Below are 12816 nucleotides of genomic sequence, written 5' to 3'. Positions count from 1 at the left end.
CGGTGTACCGGACAGCCGCCCGGCACAGGCGGCCAGCGGCTCGCCAGGCACGACACCCACTCCCGGGCTGCGCCCCTCAGCCCGCCTCGTCCCTCACGGCCGGCTCACGCCTCCATCCAGAGAGGAGCGGGCGCCGCCCCGCCGGGGCTCTCACACCGCCCCGCCAGCCGCCGCCAGCCGCCGCCAGCCCGAGCCCTGCCAGCCCCGCGGCGGGCCCAGCCGGGGCGGGCTGAAGGAGCAGGGGTCCGCGCCCGCCGGGAGGAGGCGGCGGGGCGCCGCGGGGCTGGCTGCCGCCTCCCCGCCCCCGCGCGGCGGCGGGCGAGGGCACCAAGCGCTCCGGCAGCGGCGCGCGCCCCCTCCCCTGCCCGCCTCGGCACTCACGTTCTCTGGCGCGCGCAGCAGCAGCCCAGGGCCTCCGGCCGCACCACGTGACGTGGCCGCCACTCAGCGGCGAGAGAGGCGGTTTCCAGACCCGCCCCGGTGCTCGCCGCGGCCGCGCGTGCGCCGGGAGGCGCCCGGGCCGCCAGGCGCAGTCTGTGGGAGAGGCGGGGCGGGAAGGGGGCGGCGGCTGTGGCCGCGGCAGCGCGGTCAGGCTGGGGCTGGGGCTGGGGCTGGGGCTGGGACGCTGGCGTGGGCGTTAGAATTGACGCAGAGTAGCCGGGCCTGGGGAGTAGCGTGGCCCCGGGGCGGCAGGCCGAGGCTGGCCGACACAAGGCCCGTTGCCAGTCGTGTAGTGCCGTCTTCCGCCCTGGGCGTCGCGTCGCTCAGAAGAGTTCCGCCTAGGAGCTGAGGCAATGACTGAGGAGTGGGCGAGTGCCTCCTCTTAGCTTTATCTGCACTGCAGGCTGCGGAAGGGTGTTGAGGCGAATACAAATTAGCGAAGATAAGGAGGTGTTTTAAGAGCGGACGAGGAGCACACCGGCTCCTAAGCAAAACCCCTCAGCAAGTACGTTCTGGTAAAATACTGGCTCCAGGTGATAAAAGGTGCCCAACTTCCCAGTTGGAAGGCTTTGACTTGTGTTTATTCTAATAACGTCTGTGAAAATATCGGTTACTGGTACTACTTACCATTAAAATGCATAATTAGATTCCCTTTGAAAATGTCTTACTGCACATGCAAATCAATAACTAGTTCTGTAAGTTTAATAGTTGGACCGCTTTAATTTTTTTCCAGCATTAAAGGCAATTAGATGAACACATAAGTTTCACTGGTGTCGAGTACTAGTCACTGGTGTTAAGTATCATTCCCCGAATTTGATACAGATATCTAGATTGGGAGCTTTGTTATTAACGTTCAGTAGGGAATACATTATAAATGCCTAAAATAATAAGTTATAGAAATGTTGGCAAGCTGATGGTGCAAAGACGTGACTAGAAATGAATCATACAAAATCCATAGCCAAAGCTACATGTAAATGGCCCTATTTTGCCGTCATTAATGTGGCACTTAGGTTTCATAGAACATTTTGGCAATTCATACAAGTATGTCATAGAATTTATAAGAAAATTGTATTCTGCCCTTCCAAAAACAGCACACAGCTCAGCAGACTGGCAGGCATGAAAGGGGCTGAATTCCTAGAAATAGGGTGGAGATCAAGTTAAAGGAGCAGACTTTGCCAAAACAAGCAAGTTCAGCATAGTCTTCTCTTCCAAGAATGAACAGAAGCCAAAAGAGGAGGGCAGACTCAGTGTGTGCCACCTTTTAGACACGTTATCTTAAGCTCCTTAGTTTTGGTACATTTAGATCTGTTACCTCAATTAATGCTAATCATAATAATTCATAGAAATGACAGGATGTGGGAGTTATAAACGCCTAGACTGATAGATTTTCTAACATACACCAGGTTTTCTATAATTGGCATCATTTTCTGTAATAGCGTACTGCGTTTTCATACAGTCATAATTCCAGTCCATAATTCTTAACAATGCAGTATTTATTGCCTGAGTACAGATCCAAATCTTATTACTGGATGTACAAGTCCTGAGGTTGTGGTTCTCTTCTGGGACTTAGAAGATCTGGATTTCATTCCTAGTTCACTTCCTGGGTCAACCTGAGAAATCATTTATTAATATTCCTTCTTTTCAGGTCCTTACGGATACAGCAAGGCTAGAAGTCACAGGAACAATGGGAGGCTAAGTAAATGAATGATCTGTTCAGATACTATAATTAATGGGCCACATATGTGGATAGATTAAAAAAAAACACTGTTCTTGTACTTTTTACCCAAGTGTGGGATTTGATACCCATTAAGTTCTTAAAATTTGGTTTTCTTCTTGTTCTACACAAATGTTGCTAAAAAAACCCCAGATCTTCTGGATTATTTTATACTTACATAAATAGCTGGTTAGGAAAAAAAAACACCACACCTGCTGCTCTCTTTCTTTAATGTCACACCACCATTTACCTCATGGATTTCTTTTACCTTTTTGTCTGAATGTTCATTTTTCTTATCAATAAAATTTAATAAAGTGAGAAATACTGTTCACAAGCTACAACTTTTTTTAATGGAAAAATTAAAAAATCGATGAAATTTATTTCTTTAGCCTTGCTCATACATGTCCCATACGTGCGATTACCCAGCTTTCCTCAACATGAAGGATGTTCCTGAGTAAGAATAGCAATTTAGTTCAGCTGAAGGGCTGGCACATAAAAGGTTAGTTGAGTTCATGTAAGACAATATCCCTTTCCATTTAAGCGACTATTAACAGTATAGGTTCTGTTTCCTAGTTATGGTTGGCCTGATCAGAAAGAGAATTCAGTACTTGCAAAGAAAATAAGGAAGAAATAAACAAAAACATCATTTTCATAACCCATGTACACTTAGAACAGGAGTGACGCATACGGTTAGCACTGCTTACGCCTTACTGCTAACTATATAAACCATGTAAATATTTATAATACAGCTATTATCAGTGTAAACATACAGCTTGGTCATATGTTGACCCATAATGAAAAAGTGACATTGAGATCTTTCCTTTGCTTAATAGTGCAAGGTTTAAACAGGTTTTAGGAGCAGTAGAGCAGGTCTCAGAATACTCATTTTTCTGAGATTTATACTGAGGCTTTTCAACATGAAATAATTGGGAAGGAACAGCCTGCTATGGAATGCATGGATGCAAATTAAATCCATATCTGTAGGATATTTTTTTAATTAATGCTGGGAATCTGATAGCAGAATATTTGAAACACTGTTTATGTTAATCTTGAAGGAACTAGTTAGGGCTAGCCTACAAATGTAAGAAGAATGTCAAAGCATAGTTACAGTAAAGGAACTGTAGTTTCCTAGACTGTCAGTACGTGACAGTGTTTACAAATAGTAGAAGAAGAGAGAAGCAGTAACCCAGAATTTGATACCTGGAATATTATGAGTCTGTCAGAAAATTAACAAAATACAGATGATTAAAGGATCGGTTTGAACATGTTCTTGGTTTATACACAGCTATTGTACCACTGCTACCATTCTGGTTCTGAAAACAACATAATGCTTGGGAAACCATGGAGGCAAGCCCTTCCGAGAGATACATACGGAAATATAATCTGATAACAAATGTTTTGTATGAATTCAGAGCTTACTCTTTCGGAGTCTTTGATTTGACATTAACTTTGTCTTTGCTATGTAGCCCACCCATAGTAACTTTTCCTTAGCTGGTGGTGTACTTTCTCCAGCTCAGCTGCCATCATCACCAACATTATAACTTCATAATGCAGTATGGACAAATGGAGTGAAAAATGTAGATGCTTTCTCTCCAGCTTATAGAGATAAAAAGGAATAGATCCTGGAGGTTCTCGATCTGTTCATATCATCTGCCAGAAGGAACAGAAGAAACATCTGGTGGAAAATAAAAAAGTGTATTGGTCTGAACGTGGGCCGGAAGAAACGGACTAACATCAAAAAGGTTTCATAACACTTACAGCCAAAGGGGCCTTTGATCATCTAGTCACCTCCTGCTTATCCAGATACTTCCACATTGCGTTGAGAGACTTCAGTTAAATCAAAGCATTTTCATCCTCAAAAGCCTAAGCTGTTCTATGTGACCAGAAGAGAACAGAGTAGACCAAAAGGCGATGTTAAGGAAATGAATGTGTGAAATATGCCAAGAAGATGGTACCAGGCAATCTCTCTACGCAACTAAGGGGCTTTCTAAAAAAGATATCAAAATCAAAGAGTATATAATTTGAGATCACTGGTGAAAACAAACTATAATGCAAAAAGTTATTGGTTATGAAATAACAAGACAGTAACCTCCTGTCATCTAAAATTGATTTAAAAATGTGTATATGCAAACATCTATCTTCATTTTGCTTGACCACAGGAATGTTAAATAATCATTACTAAAACAGTCTGAAAGTTGTTAACTGTAATAATACTATAAGCAGAAAATATTCTTTTGAATACAGTTCTTTTTTCAGTGGCAACATAATTTACATCTCATCATTCACAGTTTATACAAATCATGAAGTTAAAGTCTATCCTGCTGCTGGCAGGGAATTTTCTGTTAATACTGTAGCTGTGAAAAATTTGTGATTATTTCCCATTTCTATAAAACATTCACATAATGTTTTCCTTTATGGAAACATGGGTTTTGATCCAATTTTTTATGAAATTTTAACTGCTTTATAGCAAGGATGTATCAGTAATCTATGACATCGTTGTGTGCTCCATTGGCCTGCAAGATGCCAGGACAATGAAAGCAAGGTGCTCCCCCAGGGAGATGGAACGTCGATTTGTAGTACTCCCAGGTTCCCGGCTCTCAAAGTTGGGCTAATCCAGAGGCAATACTGGAGGGCTTTATCTGGCACTCCTTGTAAAGAAGGATTTGTCAAAGATAGTAAAGGAATTTCTCTAGAAATTACATTAAGCGACTTTTTGGAAGTCCTTTCTTGCTCTCTATTTTCTCATGGAGATATGAGTAGAATTCGGGTTTTTGTCTTTTTATGCTAACCTTGGTTCTACAATGTGTATGCTCACCAACCCGTCTCACGTCCCCCTGAGAGAAGAGGCAGGGGTGGGGAAGCATTTGGAAGAGGGGCTGATACCAGTGGAAGACTGGTCCTAAAATTTTACTTCACAATTCAGTCTTTTTATTTCTGTTTTCATACAATGAAAGAAGCTGTATTTCCCTTGGAAGTTTGAATCCCAGAAGTAGTGAGGAGGCATAGTATGTCATAATATTCATAGTATTGAAATGGGAGTTGATTATTTGTTTTTTGTTGGTTTTAACTGAATGGGCTTTCTAAAGCCGTCTTTAACATACTAAGTTTTATTTAACAAAACTAAGCCTAACGAAGGCATCTGTCATGGCCCAGAGTGCACTGATAGGCCTTAATTGCCCTGACCAGCCTCACCTGGGTCCCCCACCCACACCCCTGCCCGTGGGCCCAGGAGCCCCATGTAAGGTCAGCCCCAGGCCTTTGGTCCCTTCCTGGGTGGGACTGTAGCAGTGTTGGTCTCCAGCCCCACCATAGCCTTGCCCTGGCTGGGCTGGGCCTGGCCTGCAGGCTGGTGGCTCAGTCCGGCCATCCTGGCACTGTGTCTGATCCTGACTTCCCAGCTTTGCTTCCGAGCTGCCTCATCACCGTGGGCTGCCCTGGGATCTGGGCTCTTGGCTGAACTCAGCTGCCACCCCTGGACCTTCCCTGCCCCTTGCTCAGGTACCTTGGAGCTGGGCCCCGGCACATAGGTTGTTCCAGAGTAGGAAAGGGGCAAATATGATATTCAAGAAAGGGGCAGTGAATCTGAAAGTGGCAATTCAAAACTGGTAAGCTCTGTCAAAGCGTTATTTTAATTTTCGTCATTATCGGTTCTGTTCATAAAACATTCAGTAGAAATTACAAAGCTGCTGTAGAAAGGAGAAAAGTAAATGACATGAAGATCAAACTGGCTTTATAAGGCATTTAAGCATTTTTAGCATAGAAAACGATGTATGAATTATAATCAGACTAAGTAAAACTACTGAATAGCACCAAACCTGGGAGCTTGTATTTTGTAGCTGGGTGTTACTCAGGTTCAGCTCAGGAGAAACTTCACTCTAACCTGGCAAATCAGAATTTTCTGACAAATATAATACATTTTGTTTGATCAGCTAGTATAGATAGGAAATGTAGACAAGCTTTCAGGTGCACAAGGCGTTATTCAAATCTGAAATAGAAGCAGTGGACTTCAAAGTTAAGTAAAAATTGAGGGCCATTTTTCTTGATTGACTTTAGGGCATACTGGAAGTTGCGCATAGCAGCTGAGTGGAAATAACTGGTGAGTCTGTCAGGGATGATGCTTTTTCTTGTGTATGTATAGGAAATAAGCATCAGTCTCTAGCTTGGTTTCAAATAGCAAGTTTCACCCCTGTTTTTGTGGTAGTGCTGCTGTAGCCATAACGGTCTCCTTAGGACAAAGACAGAAATGTGTAGACGGATGTAGTTGGTGGCATCTTGTTGGTGGCATCAACAAATATAGATGGAAGCCGTCCTTCAGACCTGGGATAGCAGGGGGAGATGCCTCCATGTTGTACTTCTGTGACTGCCTCTTGTGACAGGCAGCTGAGGCTGAGAAATGGTCTGCCATGGTGCAGTCACTGTGCAAACAGCTGCAACAGGTTGCTGTCCTACTACTCCGGGTTATTTTCCACTCTGCTGAAGATGACTGCCTGTCAATCCTCTGCTGATAGATCTAATCTTCCTTAAACAAAATCACAAGGATAGGGGCTTGGGATCAGACTGGGGCTGTCTCCACAGGTTGGGTAGGGCTGGAGCAGGCAAGATTCACATCATCCTCTACATGTGCTCAGAGAAGGCAGTACAGCTCCCAGCTAGAACAAGTAACACAGCCCCGGGCTGTCCTGTCCCACAAGCAATCTCCACAGCGGGAATCTCACACTTCAAAGGCCACCACTGGAACAAAGCAGAGGTCGGGGCAGAGGGCTTGCAATTGGCATGGAATGAGCACTGACAAGGGCATAAAGATAGCGCTCAGCCATCTGCATGGGTGTTTATGCAAACTTTCTAGGACTTGTTTAGGCTTCTGGGGATCTTCCAGCTTTCTAGGTAGAAGGGCAAGTTTTTCAGCCATTAGTGAGATGAACCCTCCCACTTCCCAGAGTCAAAGAATTCCCATGGGGATTGCCCTGCGGACCCCTTCCTCCCTTCCTAAAAACTTGTGAGAGCCTATTTGCAGCTTTTTCTTTCAGCAGCTGAATAATATATATTTCTGCTACCTGTCACATTTATTTTGATTATTCATTCTGTGATTTAATTTTGATCTCTGTCCAATGAGCTTGAGAAATGTATTTTTTAATTACTTTCCTTGTTCTCTTTACTGGCTTTCCATCTGTAAAATAATGATCTCTGGCAGCTTTTTGGCTTTTGGCATCACAGAGTACCTAGATCAGCTACAACAAGGTGTCTCAGCATTGTGCGCAGCCACTTGTGAAGATTTCAGCCAGGCCTTCGCTTGATTAATGAGCATTGGCCTATTCTCGAGATAAATTCATGCTGGATTTTGCCCAAGGGCTACAGAGTGGGCACTCCAGGGAATTTAGTGGAAGAAATCTGTACTTGAAATGACTTTTCTGTGAGATCTGTTTACTTAATGATTGCTTGCTTGAAGGTAATACCACTGATAAGGAGGAAAAGCCAGTCAAAAATTTAGAGAGAAGTACATTCATTAGATTCTTTTTTTCTCCTGTTTGTGTGTTATAGCCAGTTTTCTCTCGGAGGAGAGATTATGTAGCAGGCCCTATACTGGGCCAAGTCCTTGAGGTAGGTGGGAGCTCACGAGATGTTGGCTTGCGCGTACATGGTGCCTTTCAGCAGCGGCATTGTGACATCAGGGACTTGGCAGGGAGCAGTAGTCTCCCTCCTGCCCTTGCCAGAGCTGCTTTCCTCAGTGAGGAGGAGTTGATATTGATCACCAGCCACATCTATGAGCATGGTTTTAGTTGATTTCCTGAAAAAATGAATGTGTGGCAGTTTTACCAACATGCTGGCCTCCCCCAGTAACTTCTGAATCAATTGACCAGTTTCAGTCTCATCTGCCAGAAGTGTGGGTTGCTCACGGGCTGCAGGTCCACCACTTCTTGCAGCTGCCACTCATGGTCCGTCTTTTTGGTGAGGGGAGCCGCTCTGTGCCCCATGATGGGAATGGCCAAGGGTGCGCATGCAAATCCTGGAGCTGAGCTCACATACTGGAGACATAGCAAAAGATACCAAGTTTGTCTAACAGGCCTGTCCAGTGCTGATTGTTTTTAGCTGTGCCCTTTTGGCAGCTGTGGGGCTGTGCATTGGTGGATTTGTGAGTAAGCCCACACAGCTTTATCTGCCTGTACCATGTGGTGTTTCTTTTCCAGACAGCAGGTCAGAGATGGGTAGGAGACTTTAGAGAGACTTGAAACCATTGGGTTGGAAATGGGAAGCAGGGAGGGAGAGAGGTAAACAAGCAGTATGTAGGGAACATGTGGGGCAGCTGTGACAGTATTATGATTGAACCTGATATTCAGAACAGGAAATCAGGGTTAATTTTTCTGCTATTCATGACTTCTACATTTATATAAGAAGTTGAATACCTGTTTTGATGCAGCAGTGGGGTGGTGGTGTTGCAATACTTAGCAAAAAAATCTACCAAGTATATAATCTATGCAGTATTTGAGTACTTCTGTTGGTGTATCAGAGAAAAGTGTTTCTCTGAAGAAATCATATGTGATTCTGCAAATCCCAGGTTCATTTGCAGAAGGAGAAGAAATAGATGGATGTGTGCACAAAAAAAGTCAATACACTGAAATGAAGAAAGCAACAGAAGACAAAACACAATCTGTGTGTTTTTAGAGTATCTGTCAATCTAAAGTAATAATAAATAAGTAAACAGAACCTTTTTAATTCGTGCAAGTTAATCCCTTTCAGGGCTGAATTAACTAAAGCATATCCCTATGAAATAACCTTCATTATATAAATCAGTGTGCTGATGGATTACTGAGTTTGCAGCCAAAAAACTGCACCACCATAGGTGTGAAGTTTCCTGATCATCTAATAAATTGATAACTTTGAAGCCTAGCTGTGACAATTTAAATGTCATCACTATTAAACAAGTTGCCAAAATGCAAACAACCATCCTAAGTCATTAAAATGTAATTATAAAGGACAGCTGGGTCTACTATCAATCTGGGCTGTGGGGACTCATAATGGGGGAAAAATATGAAACTTTCACACAAACAGAATGAGTCTGCTGTATGTGCCAACCAGAGCCTGCAGGGGAAGCAAGTAAAACATGTATTTTGTGCATACACAGTTACTGGTGCTTATAGAAGGCTTGCATTACTGAGATGGACGTAGGAGTCAGTGACAGCATGACATCCAGCAAATGTCTTCAGCTTTTTTCTGCCACATATGAAAAGTCCTTTTGCTTATTAACAGGGTAGGCTTTGCTAATGAGAGGCAGATAGACTGGGTGGCAGTTACAATCTAGCAGAAATAACTATGAAGTGGGACTAAATTTGCTCTATTGTGGAATGGCAGCACAGGTGTTGTAAGCCCTGTTTTGAGAACCAGGTGGACTTTAAGTGATAATGAAGGTTTGCTTTTTGGCTGAGAGTAATAAAGAGAAAAGTGACTATTAGGCTTTGCAGGCATGGACCTGATATGTTTATGAAAGCTGTATTTAGTCATATTGATAACTAAGTTATTGAACTTTATTTTTTGTTTATTATTTGCTTGATATTTATTTAATTGATACTTTGAAATGGCTGTGATGCAGACAACAAGCCCAGTCCCTGCTCAGGACTTGCAGCTCCTGCTACGGATGGTATAGCTCTAAATTCACATTGGTTTCAACTACATCCCAGTGGGTTCTGTCTGTTATTCAGTGATGCAGCATGTAGTTGATTAGATTTACTGCTGATATGTACAGTGGAAATGGTGGAACAAGCTAGAACTGTGATACTGCTTCATTAAAATAGTAACTCCAAAAGGCCCCACAGTCTTTTGGTGTATTATTGATATGTATTATGGAGCTACAACAGCTGCTAGCTTCCATAATTAAGCCCCATTTTCCCTAAATGTGGCAGGAAAGGTGAAATAAGTGGGAATTGCTGATAATTGGTAAAATTCTAAAAGAAATACCTTTTATGTTATGTATCTTAATGCATATAATAAATCAAGTTTTGGTGAGGCTTTTACAAATCTAAACAGATCAAAAAAAAAAAAGTATGAATGCTAGCATTTTATTCAAAATAGTGTGATTCTTTTTTTCCTGTACATCAGCCTATAGCACATCATTCTCAAAAAAACCAATTGAGTATTTTGCAAACAATTCCAAGGTGTGTTCTAACTGATCAGTGTTCCTAAAATATTTAGGTATCAAATTCTCCATGTACCTTTTTCTATCATGAAGTAAATCCTTGTAGTGCCTTGGGGCACTCACTGTGCTGAAAACCTTGTTCATTTATTGTCACTAAGAAAAGTGTGCTATTGCATATGGGTGTTGACAAACCATTAATTTCCTTCCTTTTGTATACTTGGAAATGATATAATAACTTGGTGTACTAGTGTAATTATCTACCTTTCACTTTTGTAAATTGTAATTTTTGTTTATTTTTTACGAGAATCAGTTGGTATGGAGCTTAGAGAACCATTGAATATTACGAACTGTTTCTAATGAATAGATTGTTTTGTGAAAGCCAAGGAAATGGAAAGTCAAGTTGAGAGAGATTTTTCTTTTTTTATGCAGAAGGATACAGCCTCTCAACAGACTTTGTCCTTATTTTTTGGCAGATTAGGACTGCCCTACTCAAAGGCATAAACAAGCCTCAGCCTATCAACAACAGAAATGGGACACTAACCTGCCAAACACAGGGAAATGAATAAACGGAAGAACAATAAAAGTCAGTAAATTAGGAAATCTCATGCAGTGTGGATGATTTCTCATATAGCATAAGCAAAATTTTCTGCTGTTTGTTTCACACAGCTACACTAAGGATGAATAAATTTGTCACCAGTGCTGTTATGAAAAGCATGCAAATTCCAGAGATCACACTGGCTAATGGATAGAATGGTTATTTTGAAAGGAAAAATAAGCTTTCCTATAACTTCCATTCCTCCCAATGTGAGATGACAATTTACTACAGGTTTAGGAAATTAAAATAAAATGTTAGTTTTCCAGGTGCACTGAAGAGGTTTTGAAATTAACTTAGCAAAGGTGAAGCTACATGGTATTTCTCACTGCACAGTGAGAGTCAGCAAGATGACATTGTAAAATATCCTTAGTAATAGTCAGTTACAAAGTCTGCAGGGGATAAGGTCAAAGAAAGGTTAGCAGCTGACACCAAATCAGAAGCCAGATGTGCTGTCCCTTAATCATAGGCTTTTGCAGGCTTTTTGGGACTGCAGTTCAGCATAACATTATTGAATTCACCTTTAGATTAAGCTGGTCTGCTTTGACATATATAAACCCATATGCAAGTTAATGGCTGTGTCATCCACTTAATTATGCAAGCTATGATAACAGATCAGTGAGGTGACCTCTGCAAGCACTAGTTTTCAAGGTCCTTAACTATTTGCATTTTCAACGAACAGAAAGTGGCACTCCCCATTTAGGTCATGTTGGATCATTAGTTTTGCATATACAAATTAAACCTGGGAATAGTAATGTGCAGAAATGTTTTTCTTTTTTTCTTGCAAGATTACTTAGAGCTATTTAACTCGGCACTACGTTATGATGAAAGTCATCTGCTCATGTACTGGTGCAAAATCTTTGGCTTTGCAGGGAAAACATTCTTGGAGACAGTAGTCCAGCAAAGGCATAGGTTTTACTCAGTGGACTGAAATTAAGCATGGTCAGAAATCTTTGAAGGATTGAAATCTCTTAGAAAAAAATTACATTTTCATAAAGGTCAGGAGATGACAAAGTTAAGATTATATATGCAAACCCTAACTGTTCCTTGTTGCTTCTATATGATTCTGCAGTCTTTGCTTGCGAGATCATTCTGCAGAGAATTTTTGCCTTAGAACTGAAGTGAAAGAGGGCTTCATGTGGTGCAATTTCTACTAGTTTAACAAATATTTTTGGGTTGTTAATGTAAGCTTAAAATAATGATATATTGATGTAGTGTTATCTTTATTCAAAGGATATGCTTCTGACTTGCTCACTTACACAGCACTTACTCAACAAACTGCATAGTAATCGGTAGAATTAAGGTCCATGGCAACAGATCTGTCTCTCACACTGTGCACTACAGAAGACATTTACTGAATAGTGCACCGGTGTAGAATCAAACTCATTGCTGATTCCACTGAAATTACTTTCCTTTCATGCCTGTAGGAAAGCATTTAGCCAGGAGTTGGCCAGTGGGCTTATGCCCTTTGCAGTCTTCATTGTGCATAGTCCAACTCAAATAGTGAGCAAGGCAGGTATGTGAAAGACATGGCATGTTTCTTAGATTGAGTAATATCTGACCCTCTTCCCAGTGAGGTGACTTCAGTGGGAATTGTGTGCTCCTACAGTCAAAGACATTGATGGTGTCATAATGACCTGGAAACCCACATAAAATGTTATAATCACAGCTATTAGCATAGTATCCCAGTTCTCGGATACTGAAACCGCAGAACTCAATGGTCTGATCTCTCCTGTTCGCAAGGCAAGGGGAGGCATGTGTATGGGCCAGGCTTTTCCCATGTCTGATTTTAGAGTCCATTTCCTGTGTTTCTTAGCTCCTATTTCACTCTTACTTTTGTATTCGATCCTTTGTTCCTATTAACTGTTGCTGTGGGAAAGCACAGTGAAGTTATTTTAACACTTAAACTTGAATTTGTGGTCCTTCTGATTTCATCTGAAC

General features: G+C 42.0%; 1 protein-coding gene across 7 annotated transcripts in view; it reads right to left on the bottom strand.

The window, feature by feature from the left end:
- The window catches only part of RHBDD1 (rhomboid domain containing 1), a 56087-nt gene extending 55617 nt beyond the window's left edge, over positions 1 to 470 (bottom strand). For all 7 annotated transcript variants that reach the window (XR_012674833.1, XR_012674834.1, XM_075158214.1 and 4 more), the window contains exon 1: positions 382 to 470. The gene's annotated coding sequence lies outside the window, so the exon portion shown is untranslated. The remainder of the gene's footprint in view (positions 1 to 381) is intronic.
- Between the last annotated feature and the right edge of the window lie 12346 nt (positions 471 to 12816).

This window comes from Calonectris borealis, chromosome 9 (assembly GCF_964195595.1).
Source record: "Calonectris borealis chromosome 9, bCalBor7.hap1.2, whole genome shotgun sequence".
NCBI lineage: Eukaryota > Metazoa > Chordata > Aves > Procellariiformes > Procellariidae > Calonectris > Calonectris borealis.
The sequence above is the reverse complement of the archived record's forward strand: the minus strand, read 5'-3'. Positions and strand labels throughout refer to the sequence as shown.